The 15,000-nt window shown below is 30.7% G+C and overlaps 2 pseudogenes; both read left to right on the forward strand.

Annotated features, from left to right (window-relative positions):
- The window catches only part of LOC111471751, a 3,205-nt pseudogene extending 1,663 nt beyond the window's left edge, over positions 1-1,542 (forward strand).
- LOC111471768 lies at positions 1,310-3,178 on the forward strand (annotated as a pseudogene).
- The last annotated feature ends 11,822 nt before the right edge of the window (positions 3,179-15,000 follow it).

The raw sequence follows: 15,000 nt of genomic DNA on the forward strand, positions 1-15,000 counted from the left end.
GGGATGTACTGGAAAAAAGGACTCAATTATGTAATGATGAAACTGAAAACGACTATTTACCAAAAACATATGATCCTTTGTTGAGCGGACCTTACCGCAGACGAATCAATTTTTTTTCATTCTCAATGATAAATGAAACTTCTAGAAAAAATGATAGTGAGAACGTTTGGACAAATAAGATTCATACTATCTTTCTTAATACTAATTACCCACAAATTGAAGATAAAATTGAGTCAGAAGATCGAATAAAATATTTCAAATTTTTATTCGATGCAATTATAACCCCTGACAACGATAAAGCAAGTCCTCAAAACTCGATTGGACTAAGAGAAATCCATAAAGAAGTTCCTCGATGGTCATACAAATTAATCGACGAGTTAGAACGCCGGGAGAAAGAAGAAGAACAAGAAAAAGAAGACGAAGAAGACAAAGACGAAGAAGACGAAGAAGACAAAAAAAAGACGGCGCAAGATCATCAAATTCGTTCAAGAAAAGCCAAACGTGTCGTAATTTTTACCGACAATCTAAACTCTGAAGATCCAGATATTGATATTGATATCACAAATCAAGATATTGATATCACAAACCACGATATTGATATCACAAATACTGATGATTCTGACGAATCATCAGACGAAATTGTTTTGCTACGGTATTCCCAACTATCGGATTTTCGTCGAGACGTAATTAAAGGCTCTATGCGTTGTCAAAGACTTAAAAGATATTTGCAAACAGCTTCAAGCAACTATACGTTCTTATCTTTTTTCTTACAGACAAGCCAAAGATGTTTTGTCTTCTTTTGATATTCCCGGAATAATAAAAACGCTTTTAGACCTTAGATATCGAAAAACACAAAATTGACTATTTCGGATAATACACAGGAAAAGCAAAAGAAAAATAAAACTAAAGCGGTGATGATAAGAAGAGCCAAGGAGGAAGAGAAACAAACATGTATAGAAAGATAAGAAACCTGGGATAAGGCAGTACTTGGTCAAGTAATAAGAGGTTGTTTGTTGGTAGCTCACTCATTTATTAGAAAATATATTGTGATACCCTCATTGATAATAGCTAAAAATATTATCTGTATACTATTATTTGAAGGTACTGACTGGTACAAGGATTGGAAAAAATTGGAAAAAATTCCAGAAGGAAATGCATATAAAATGCACCTATAATGGTATTCAATTATCAGAAAGAGAATTTCCACAAAATTGGTTAACATAGAGGTCATTATCACTATGATTTATATCCAATTAGATAGGCAAAATTATTCCCACACAAATGGCGAAATAGAGTAAAGAAAGATAGTATGGTCAAAAATAAAGATTTTAAACAATGTTATTCATATGAACAAAACAAATTAATTGATTACAAAAAAACAAAATGATTTTGAAACCCACTACTCATTACAAAATAAAAACGATAATATTCTAAAAAAATATAGATATGATCTTTTATCATATAAATCCATTAATTATGAAGATAATGAAGATTCATCTATTTATGAATTAACAGTACAAGTAAAAAATAATCAAGAAAGTTTGTATAAGCACAATGGAAATTTTTTGATATACTAACCGATATCCCTATCAATAATTATCTAATAGATAATTATATTATAGATCGGGAAAAAATCTGGATAGAAAATATTTTGATTGGAGAATGCATTTTGATCTTAAAAATAAGGCCAATATTAGAGCCGGGATTTATATTAATAGTAATAAAAATACTAAAATTGGGGGTAATAATTTTCAACTAATTGAAAACATGGATAAGAAAGATTTTAATTATCTCACAATGAATCAAGAAATCAACCCATTGAACAATAAAAAAAAATCTTTTTTGTTTTTGATTGGATGAGAATGAATGAAGAAATACTTAAGTCCTTCCATATCAAATCTGTAACTTTGGTTCTTTCTAGAATTTTTTATACTTTATAATACATATAAGATTAATCAGTGAATCATACCAATCAAATCACTTCTTTTAAATTTGAATGAAAATTTCATTATTAGTCAAAATGAAAAACTAATTGCAAAGAAAAAAGGATCTCCTCTAATCAGCAAAGAACCTCTTGAATTAGAAAATGAAAATAAAGAAAAAAAGGAAGTTGTGGACGAAAAGAATAGTAACTCATTTTTATCAAACCAAGAAAAGATCTTGAAAAAAATTACACATAAGCAGAAAAAACTTAGAAAAAAAAATTCAAGAAAAACATGGAAGCCTTGTTTGATTCCTTCCTAAACCACTCTTTTCTTTTTCAATTGAGATGAGAGAATTCCTTAACTCGCAAACTGATGAATAACATCAACCCATATTGTCTCCTGCTTAGACAGATAAATCCCATAAAAATTACTATATCCTCTATCGAAAGAGGAGAAATAAATCTGGAGATGCTGATAGTTCCCAAAGAGTTCTAGTTTCATAAAGAATTCTTAAAAGGCGGAATATTTATTATCGTACCTGTTCATAGAAAATGATGGACAATTTAATATATCTCAAACCATAGGTATTTCATTAGTTCATAAGAATAAGTACCGAATTAATCAAAGATATCAAGAAAAAAGTTATCCTTATAAGAAGAGTTTTCCTGAATCTATTGCAATACATCAAAAAACAATGAAAATAGAACCAGCAATCATTATGATTTGCTTGTTCCGGAAAATATCTTATCCCCTAGAGGTCGTAGAGAGTTCAGAATTCTAATTTGTTTCAATTCTGGGAATAGAAATGATATCCATAGAAATACAGGATTTTACAATGCAAATAAGGTAAAAACTCATGATCAAGTTTTAGATAAAAGAAGCAAACATCTTGATAGATATAAAAATAAACTAAATAAATTCAAGTTCTTTTTGTGGCCCAATTATCGATTAGAAGATTTAGCTTGTATGAATCGTTATTGGTTTGATACCAATAATAGCAGTCGTTTTAGTATGCTAAGGATCCATATGTATCCACAATTGAAAATTCGTTAATGCTACATTTTTCCTATATTGGCCGTACCTTATATGGTATATGAAGACAAAGAAATACACATATGAATGCTACATTTTTCCTATATTGGCCGTACCTTATATGGTATATGAAGACAAAGAAATACACATATGGCACTGTCTTAGATTCTAGATTCTGATAGATGATATTAATTTAATTCAAGGGCGTCTCTATTCGATTTAGAAATAAATTTTTAAAATATTCTTATTTCATTTTTAATTGAAGTTTTAAGTATAAATATTTTTTGTGCGTGCAGAAATATACCAGCCTTTTGTATACCTATCTGAATCCAATTTTAAAAAATTGGATTGCAAAATTTTATTAAAAAAAAAGAATAGAAATTCGTAATCAAATTAAGATTATTGTGTATATCAAATTCAAATTAGTAACATTATTATTACTGATCAATAATAATTTATAAAACAATAAAAAAAGGAGGCTAAGGAGATTTCATTTTATGGTAAAAAATTCATTCAGCTCAGTTATTTGGCAAGAAGAAAGAAAAGAAAATGGAGGATCCTTTGAATTTCAAGTAGTCAGTTTCACCAATAAGATAAGAAGACTTACTTCCCATTTGAAATTACACAAAAAAGACTATTTATCTTAGAGAGGTCTACTTAAAATTTTCGGAAAATGCCAACGATTACTTTCTTATTTATTAAAGATAAATAAAATGCGTTATAAAGAACTAATTAATCAATTGGATATTCGGGAGTCAAAAACTCTAATTTTAAAAGTAATTTTTGATTATTTGATTTATTAGATCTTGAATTTTTATGAACTTATTTACATTTTCAGCAATTCATGGAAAGTTGAATCGAGTAAAACTTATGAATGGACCAACTACAAGAAAAGACCTCATGATAATCAATAGGGGACCTCACCACCCATCAATGCATGGATGGTGAAGATGTTATTGACTCTGAACCAATATTGGGTTATTTACAAAGAGGGATGAAAAAAATTGCAGAAAATCGAACAATTATACAATATCTACCTTATGTAACACGTTGGGATTATTTAGCTACTATGTTTACAGAAGCAATAACGGTAAATGGTCCAGAACTGTTGGGAAATATTCAAGTACCTAAAAGAGCCAGCTATATCAGAGTAATTATGTTGGAATTGAGTCATATAGCTTCTCATCTACTATGGCTTGGCCCTTTTATGGCGGATATTGGCACACAGACTCCCTTCTTCTATATTTTCAGAGAAAGAGAATTAGTATATGATCTATTCGAAGCAGCCACCGGTATGAGAATGATGCATAATTATTTTCATATCGGGGGAGTCGCGGCTGTTCTACCTCATGGATGGATAGATAAATATTTAGATTTCTGCGATTATTTTTTGACAGCGGTTGCTGAATATCAAAAACTTATTACACAAAATCCTATTTTTTTAGAACTAGTTGAGGGAGTAGGCATTATTTCTGGAGAAGAGGTAATAAATTGGGGGTTATCAGGACCAATGCTACGAGCTTTCGGAATAACATGGGATCTTCGTAAAGTTGATCATTATGAGTGTTATGACGAATTTGATTGGGAAGTTTAGTGGCAAAAAGAAGGAGATTCATTAGCTCGTTATTTAGTCACACTTGGTGAGATGATGGAATCCATAAAAATTATTCAACAAGCTTTGGAAGGAATTCCAAGGGGACTTTATGAAAATTTAGAAATACGATCTTTTGATCGAGGACACTCCGGAATGGAATGATTTTGACTATCGATTCATTAGTAAAATAACCTTCGCCAACTTTTGAATTGGCGAAACAAGAACTTTATGTGATAGTCGAAGCCCCAAAAGGGGAATTGGGCATTTTTTTGATAGGGGATCAGGGTGGTTTTCCTTGGAGATGGAGAATTCGCCCGCCATGTTTTATCAATTTGCAAATTCTTCCGCAGTTAGTTAAAAGAATGAAATTGGCTGATATTATGACAATACTAGGTAGCATAAATATCATTATGGGAGAAGTTGATCGTTAAAATGATAATTGATACATCACAAGTCCAAAATATCAATTCTTTTTCGAGATTGGAATTTTTAAAAGAAGTCTATGGAATTCTATGGGTGCTTGTCCCTATTTTGACTACTGTATTGGAAATCACAATCGGCGTACTAGTAATTGTATGGTTAGAAAGAGAAATATCCGGGATACAACAACGTATTGGACCTGAATATGTTGGTCCTTTGGGAGTTCTTCAAGCTTTAGCAGATGACACAAAACTACTTTTTAAATAAAATATGCTTCCATCCAGAGGATACGCGTTTATTCAGTATCGGACCATCCATAGCAGTCATATCAATTTTACTAAGCTATTCCGTAATTCCTTTTAGTTATCGCCTTGTTTTAGCATATCTGCAGATCGGTGTTTTTTCATGGATTGTCATTTCAAGTGTTGCTCCCATTGACCTTCTTATGTCAGGACATGGATCCAATAATAAATATTCCTTTTTAGGTGGTCTACGAGCTGCTGCTCAATCAATTAGTTATGAAATACCATTAACTCTATGTGTATTATCAATATCTCTTGTGATTCGTTGAGACATAAACTTCTCCCCACTTTTTTGAGAAAATGGGTGATGAATAGATATCTTCATTTTTATATTCATTATTTGGATTAATGAACTAAATCAGATAGTTATAATATTGAGTCTCATTTTCTATGTTATAAGAGTTAAACGAAATAAACATAGGCGCAAGAGAGCCTTTATCCCAAGATTGGTTGACTAGTTATCTTGTCTTGAAGCGGACTCAAAAGATCAATCGGATCGAATTTTCACTATTATTTGGATGTACTAACATATATGTATTGCCATAACATGGCTGATTGAGCAAAAATGAATGGATGGTTAGAAACACCAAGATATACAAAGGATTAGTAATGGAGATTTTCCAAATTATCTAAAAGAGAGGACATTTTTGCAAAATGCATAATATAAAAAGAATACGAATTGGACTTTAAGTTTGTAGAAATCATCCGGCAGTACTCCCCACTATTCCGATCCAGAGTATGGGCCTATCCACCCATTAAATAAATAACTATCCCAAACCAAATAATCCCTTATTTAGTAAGTCCCATTTTTCTCATAAAGAAGAATAGGAACGAAATAAAAAAATTGAAAGAATCCAATTACAACAAAAAAAGAGATCTTTTGTATTGTTTCTTATCTCCATCTATTCCTATATTCATTTCTTTCCTATCTCCCTATTCATAGAGATAGAATTCGTGTCCGAATTCATGAACTAATGGAATAGCCAATTTGTTTTTTTCGTAAGTGAAAACGATGGGTTATTGATATTTATAATAAATAGTATTTTAGTGAAGAATTAAGTTATTACTCAACAAAGAATTTTTTTTTATTAAAGGATGAGATCAATTCAGAAGTACCTTTTTTCTTTATTATTAGAACAGACAGAATTCTATTGGGTTAATTGGGGGCCACACGATAGATTTTTATCCTATACTCTTCTACAAAAAAGACATATTAAGATAAATAATCCCGACACGCTCCTTAGATTTATTTATGGCCCTCAAGGAGCCGTATGAGGTGAAAATCTCATGTACGGTTCTGTAATAGCGATGAGAACAGTGATGTTATTATCGACTATGATTATCTAACAGTTCGAGTACAGTTGATATAGTTGAGGCTCAATCAAAGTATGGTTTTTGGGGGTGGAATTTGTGGCGTCAACCTATAGGGTTTGTTATTTTTTTAATTTCTTCCTTAGCAGAATGCGAGAGATTACCTTTTGATTTACCAGAAGCGAAAGAAGAATTAGTAGCGGGTTAAAAACCGAGTATTTGGGTATCAAATTTGGTTTATTTTATGTTGCTTCCTATCTAAATCTATTAGTTTCTTCGTTATTTGTAACGGTTCTATACTTGGGTGGTTGGGATATCTTTATTTCATACATATTCGATTATGAACTTTTTGAAATAAATGAAGCGTATGAAGTCTTTGGAATGATAATTAGTATCTTTATTACATTAGCTAAAACTTATTTATTCTGGTTCATTTCTATAGCAACAAGATGGACTTTACCGTGACTAAGAATAGACCAACTATTAAATCTTGGATGGAAATTTCTTTTACCTATATCTCTTGGTAATCTATTATTAATCATTTCCTTTCAACTCTTTTCACTGTAAAGGAATACCATATTCTATATTCACGACTTGCTCAAAGAGAAAGAAACAAACATAAAATTCTTTAGAGATATTACAATATGTTCCCTATGGTAACTGGTCATGAATTATGGTCAACAAACCGTACGAGCTGCAAGGTACATTGGTTAGGGTTTCATGATTACTTTATCCCATGCAAATCATTTGCCTGTAGCTATTCAATATCCTTACAAAAAATTAGCATCAGAGCGTTTCTGCGGTCGAATCCATTTTGAATTTGATAAATGCATTGCTTGTGAAGTATGTGTTCGTGTATGTCCTATAGATCTCCCCGTTGTTGATTGGAAACTGGAAACGGATATTCGAAAGAAACGATTGCTTAATTACAGTATTGATTTCGGGATCTGTATATTTTGGGGTAACTGCGTTGAATATTGTCCAACAAATTGTTTATCAATGACTGAAGAATATAAACTTTCTACTTATGATCGTCACGAATTGAATTATAATCAAATTTCTTTATGTCGTTTACCAATGTTAGTAGTTGATGATTATACAATTAGAACAATTCTGAACTCGCCTCAAATTGAAGTCTAAAATAAGTAAATCGCTTGATTAAAGAGTAATTGGAAATTACTAAGGTTCCCTTTTGATCTAAAGAAATGAGGTTTCTTTCGTTTCGTTTGTTTGATCACTACCTACAAATACAAACGATTGATTCATGAGAATTGCAACTTAATTTAGATTGAAACTATATACTTCCAAATATGCAGTTTCAATCTACTATACTCTTTCAGATCAAGACTAAGATTAATACTAATACAATAACTGTACCTACATTAATTCACACCCCTTAAGATTTAATTAGGAATTGATTATCCATTTTTTTTCCTCAATAAGGTCATGAAAAACATTTAGATTTTTTCCTCTTTTTTTACTACATATAATGGATTTGCCTTGACCAATACATGATTTTCTTGTAGTCTTGTTGGGATCCGGTCTTATTTTAGGAAGTATGGGAGTACTATTATTTAATAACTCCATTTATTCTGTTTTTTAGTTGGAACTGGTTCTTGTTTCTATATCCTTATTCTATATTTTAGAAAACGCCCAGTTTGTAGCTGACGGGCAACTCCTTATTTAGGTGAGAGCTATAAATGTTTTAATCATATTTGTTGTGATGTTCATGAAGGGTTCAGAATATTCCAAAGATTTGAATCTTTGGACGTTGGGAATGGAGTTATTTTTCTAGTTTGTACAAGTATTTTTGTTTCACTGATGACTATTATTGTAGATACGTCATGGTATGGGATTATTTGGACTACAAGATCAAACCACATTCTAGATACGTCATGGTATGGGATTATTTGGACTACAAGATCAAACCAGATTCTAGAGCCAGATTTAATAAGTAATAGTCAACAAATTGGAATTCATTTATCAACATATTTTTTTCTTCCATTTGAACTAATTTCGATCATCCTTTTAGCTGCTTTGATCGGCGCAATTGCCGTGGCTCGCCAGTAATAAATCTTTAGTTAGAAATAGCATAAATTAAACTTTGTTCTATGTTATCGCACACATTCCCCTTCAATTCTATTTGAAGATTGTTTCTGTCTAAAATAAAAATTCTTTTATTCGATCGATTACCAATATATTCCCTTGTTCTGTACTTTTTTTTTGTCAATTGAATTGAATCTATTACATTTTTGTTCATATTGAAATGAATCGGAATTGATAAGGAGTTGGTCAATCATGCTCGAACATGTACTTATTCTAAGTGCCTATTTATTTTCTATCGGTATCTATGGATTGATCACGAGCCGAAATATGGTTAGGGCCCTTATGTGTCTTGAGCTTATACTGAATGCAGTTAATATGAATTTCGTAACATTTTCTGATTTTTTTGATAGTCGCCAATTAAAAGGGAATATTTTCTCAATTTTTGTTATAGCTATTGCAGCCGCTGAAGCAGCTATTGGCCCAGCTATTGTTTCGTCAATTTATCGTAACAGAAAATCAACTCGTATCAATCAATCGAATTTGTTGAATAAGTAGTATTTATTTATCGGATAAATTCTGATATTCATCAAGTCAAATTATCTGTATGATACGTAATCCATGACCATGTTTGCGAAAACGTAAAAAATCAAAGTATCTTGGTCCTATCGCATGAGTTAATCTGAAAGTAGATTGATTATAAAAATTCTGATCAATTATTGACTCATCTGGTATCTAAATATATTAATCTGAAAGTAGATTGATTATAAAAATTCTGATCAATTATTGACTCATCTGGTATCTAAATATATAATTCATTTACAAATTTACTCGATCGAAAATTTATAGTCTTAAAAAATAATTCTAGATCCAATGTCACATTCAGTAAAGATTTATGATACATGTATAGGGTGTACTCAATGTGTTCGAGCTTGCCCCACAGATGTATTAGAAATGATACCTTGGGGCGGATGTAAAGCTAAGCAAATAGCTTCGGCTCCAAGAACAGGAGACTGTGTTGGTTGTAAGAGATGTGAATCTGCCTGTCCGACGGATTTCTTGAGTGTTCGCGTTTATTTATGGCATGAAACAACTCGAAGCATGGGTCTAGCTTATTGATACGTTCTCGAAAAGGCCCATTGAATCCATTTGATTTCTTTTTTACCGACAAAAACTCGTGCTCGAAAATAAATATACATATATATATTTTTTTTTATTTCATTTTCGAACATGGGTTTTTTTAGTCCAAGTGTATCTTGTTTTTACTACGAATTATTTTCCTTGGTTAACAACAGTTGTAGTTTTTCCAATATTTGCGGGTTTATTACTTTTCTTTTTCCCTCATAGAGGAAATAAAGTAATGAGATGGTATACGATATGTATCTGTGTACTCGAGCTCCTTCTAACAACCTATGCATTTTGTTATCATTTCGAATTAGACGATCCATTAATCCAACTGACAGAGGATTATAAATGGATCCCTTTTTTGGATTTTTACTTGAGATTGAGAATTGATGGACTTTCCATAGGACCCATTTTACTGACCGGGTTTATCACCACTTTAGCTACTTTAGCGGCTTGACCAGTTACTCGAGATTCCCGATTATTCCATTTTCTAATGTTAGCAATGTATAGCGGTCAAATAGGATCATTTTCTGCTCGAGACCTTTTACTATTTTTTATCATGTGGGAGTTAGAATTAATTCCCGTTTATCTACTTCTATCGATGTGGGGAGGAAAGAAACAGTTGTATTCAGCTACAAAGTTTATTTTGTACACTGTGGGAGGTTCCATTTTTTTATTAATGGGAGTTCTAGGTATTGGTTTATACGGTTCTAATGAACCAACTTTAAATTTTGAAACATCGGCTAATCAATCGTATCCTATAGCACTGGAAATAATATTCTATATCGGATTTCTTATTGCTTTTGCTGTCAAATCACCGATTATACCCTTACATACATGGTTACCAGATACCCACGGAGAGGCACATTACAGTACTTGTATGCTTATAGCTGGAATCTTATTAAAAATGGGAGCATGGATTGGTTTGGATCAATATGGAATTATTACCCCACCCCCATTCTATTTTTTCACCCTGGTTGATCATAGTAGGCATAATTCAAATAATCTATGTAGCTTCAACATCTTTGGGTCAACGTAATTTAAAAAAAAGAATAGCTTATTCCTCCGTCTCTCATATGGGTTTCATAATTGGGACTCAATGGAGCTATTTTACAAATAATCTCTCATGGATTTATTGGCGCTCGGTTTTTTTTCTTGGCGGGAACAAGTTATGATAGAATACATCTTGTTTATCTCGATGAAATGGGCGGAATGGCTATTCCAATTCCAAAAATATTCACGACTTTTAGTATCTTATCGATGGCTTCCCTTGCATTGCCGGGTATGAGCGGTTTTGTTGCAGAATTAATAGTCTTTTTTGGAATAATTACCAGCCAAAAATATCTTTTAATGACAAAAATACTAATTACTTTGGTAATGGCAATTGGAATCATATTAACTCCCATTTATTTATTATCTATGTTACGCCAGATGTTCTATGGATACAAGCTTTTTAATATTAAAAATTCTTATTTTTTTGATTCGGGACCACGAGAGTTGTTTGTTGCGATCTCTATCCTTATACCTGTCATAGGTATTGGTATTTATCCAGATTTTGTTTTCTCACTATCAGTTGACAAGGTCGAAGCTCTTTTATCTAATTATTTTGCTAGATAGTTTTCGGAAAAAAAATAAAACAGCAATAATATAATAATTAAGAATTTTTTTTTAATCGTTCGTTGCACAATAAAAAAAGAAGTCTTTTTTCTTAATTTTAAGTTAAATAAAAAAAAGAATTGGACTTCCTCATACATTTGGGTTTTGTGAGAACCATTTGAATCAAGTAATGTAGTGATTCAAAGGGTTCTCGATGTCTTACACACAGTTTTCTTATCTATACTCTCCCGTGTTTGTGTTCGTCAGGCCCTTTCTTGAATTCATTCAATTAGATGTTAATGTAAATGAACCATAACTATGTAGCCCTATCCCTAATAGATTGACCCCAAAATAGCATATCCAAATTATAAGAAAACCCATAGAGGCCACAATTGCAGAATTTACACCTTCAAAATTTTTATTTGTTCGCGTATGTAAATAAATTGCGAATATGGTCCAAGTAATAAATGCCCAAGTTTCTTTTGGATCCCAATTCCAATAAGATCCCCATGTCTCATTAGCCCATACGGCCCCTGAAAGAATACCTATGCTTAAAAAGATAAACCCTAGACTAATAATACGATAACTCCAATGATCTAATTGTTGAATCAGTTGAGACTTATAATAATTTTTATAAGAAAAAAAATAAGTGTTTCTTAAAACATTGTTCTCTTCGTTCATGTATTGGATCTCATCAAAGGAAAATAACGCATTTAATAAATGATTGTTTTTACCAAAAATTCTTATAGAGTTTTGAAATGTAATCACTATAAGAGCTACTGAAAATAATGATCCACATAAAAGAGATGCATAACCCAATACCATCATACTTACGTGCATCATTAACCAATGAGATTGGAGAGCGGGAACTAATAGTGGGGATTGATGCATTTCAGTTAAAAAACCTGAAGTAGCAAAACCTTGGGTAAAAATCGTACTTGGTGCAGTTATTGCGCTTACACTTAAATGGTTTTTATATTTTTTTAAATACGTAAATAGATGAATAATGGAGAAACCCCATGAAAGAAATAGTAATGATTCATAATGCCTCAAATAAATCCAATGAGTAACTAATAATCCTGTTATACAAAAAAAAGTAGCTATCATACCCTTTTCTGACGAAGCATAGAGTCCTACGGTTTCATCGACTAATAAGGTTATCAAATGAATTGTAATGACAGTTGAAATGACCGAAAAAGATATATGAGTTAATATATGCTCTAAAGTTGAAAATATCATAAAAAAAATTTCAAAAGGTCCCTCAATTCAATTATTTGAATTAATATCGGGGACGTGAATTAATTATATTATAGAACTTGTTTTATAATATAAAATGGCATGCCGCTACTCGGACTCGAACCGAGATGCTCTAGCACTGCTTCCTAAGAGCAGCGTGTCTACCGATTTCACCATAGCGGCTTTCTCGAAATCATAATAACCTATTATTATTCACTCGTCGAGAATGAAAAAATATAATTAGAATGATTTTTATTAATTTAATAATAGTTTGATTTTAGAGGATTTTACAAACCAATTTAATTATGTATTCGACGGGATATATTCTACAATAGTAATAATGATTTCAAGAAAAGAAATAAGGGTTCATAGAATGAAAAAATACGGTTTTAACTTAATCCACTAATGTCATCATTTTAACGTCCATCTCATTAAATTTTTAATAAAGAATTTCAGTTTACTATTTGATTAGATATTATATACTTTCTATATTTTAGAATATAGAAAATATATAATAAAATAAAAAATCAATAAAAACTTTTTCGTTTATTGGGGCGATGGGGATTCTTATTTTCCCCATCCCGAAATTGATAAAACAAAGATATGAAAAAGAAAGGTCAACCCGTGTATTTCTTTTGATTCTTTGAACAAGAAAAAAATACCATTTTATATTTTATAATTGAGTAAACAAAAGATTTCTTATTTTTTTTACATACCCGAAAAAAAGGAATTTCATATTCATCCGCTCAAAACATTAGGAAATTCCAATAATTGCTTTGATAAAAAAAAGGTTTATTTTTATTTGAATCTATATTTTTTAGTGATAATTTTTTTTAATAAATTTACATTACATTATTCAATTATTTATTATTTATATAATAATATATAATAATAAATTTTTATAACATAATTTTTTTTATTTAAATAATCAAAATTATTAACGAACTTCTACTCGACTTTTGAGTTAAACTGATTCTGATTCTTCCAATCTTTCATTATTTAGTTGATTTTTGTCAGAAACAAAACTTTGTGACTTCCTTGTTGAAATAGATTGTGATAGCGAAAAAGCTTTCAACGCTGCTCGATACCCTTTGCTTTTCCAAATATTTTTCCGAATCCGTTTTTTGATATAGAAGTGAATTCTTTTGGAACTGCCATTAAAAAATTAGAATTGATTATTCATTACTATAATTGGATGTGAAAGACATCTAGTGTTCAAAAGGAATTGTTCTTTACTATTTATTATCCATTTTTTCTATAAATTATAGTATACTCCTAATATAGCTATCAAAATGGAAAATTATTCGATTAGAAACAAAAAAAAATATATATAAAATGTTATTTTGTAAAAAAAAAATGAATTGTTTAATGATGCATAATAAACGAATTTAATACAAAGAAGTCTTATTTTACTAGATCCACTTGTAGACGGGCTTTTATGATTGATAGCAAAATTAAATAGTGTTTTTCGTCTAATTATTCCTTCTTTCTCTATAGCGGGAAATTTTTGTAATGCATACTAAATAATAATAATAAAGAAAATTCGCAGTTTCTATATTGTCAAAAAATTGACTTAAAATAAATAGGTGGGTTCATTAATAGTTTTAGTGGATCATCTTATTTGAACAATTCTAAGTTACTACTTGAAATATTTTAAGTATTTAGCAAAAAAAAAAATTAAGAATAATTTAGACTAGAAAAAGAAAATTAGATTTCAGTTTTGGATATTCAAATTTTTTATTAACTGATCCTTTTGAAAAGAGATAAGAGCGGGTGAATCAGAAAAATTAATTAGGAATTAAATATATTTTTTTTATGGAATATACGTATCAATATTCATGGATCATACATTTCATCTCACTTCCAATTCCTATCTTAATAGGAGTGGGACTTCTACTTTTTCTGACCGCAACCAAAAACCTTCGACGTATGTGGTCTTTTTCGAGTATTTTATTGTTAAGTATAGTTATGATTTTTTCCGTTTATCTATCTATTGATCAAATAAATAGTAGTTATATCTATCAATATGTATGGTCTTGGACTATCAATAATGCTTTTTCTTTAGAGTTGGGCTACTTGATCGATCCACTTACTTGTATTATGTCAATATTAATCACGACGGTTGGAATTATGGTTCTTATTTATAGTGACAATTATATGTCTCACGATCAAGGATATTTGAGATTTTTTGCATATATGAGTTTGTTCAATACGTCAATGTTGGGATTAGTTACTAGTTCGAATTTGATCCAAATTTATATTTTTTGGGAATTGGTTGGAATGTGTTCTTATCTATTAATAGGTTTTTGGTTCACTCGACCTAGTGCGGCAAATGCTTGTCAAAAGGCATTTGTAACTAATCACGTGGGGGATTTTGGTTTATTATTAGGGATTTTAGGTCTTGATTGGACAACAG

Source organism: Cucurbita maxima, unplaced genomic scaffold, assembly GCF_002738345.1.
Source record: "Cucurbita maxima cultivar Rimu unplaced genomic scaffold, Cmax_1.0 Cma_Scf00057, whole genome shotgun sequence".
In the NCBI taxonomy this organism is placed as follows: Eukaryota; Viridiplantae; Streptophyta; class Magnoliopsida; order Cucurbitales; family Cucurbitaceae; genus Cucurbita; species Cucurbita maxima.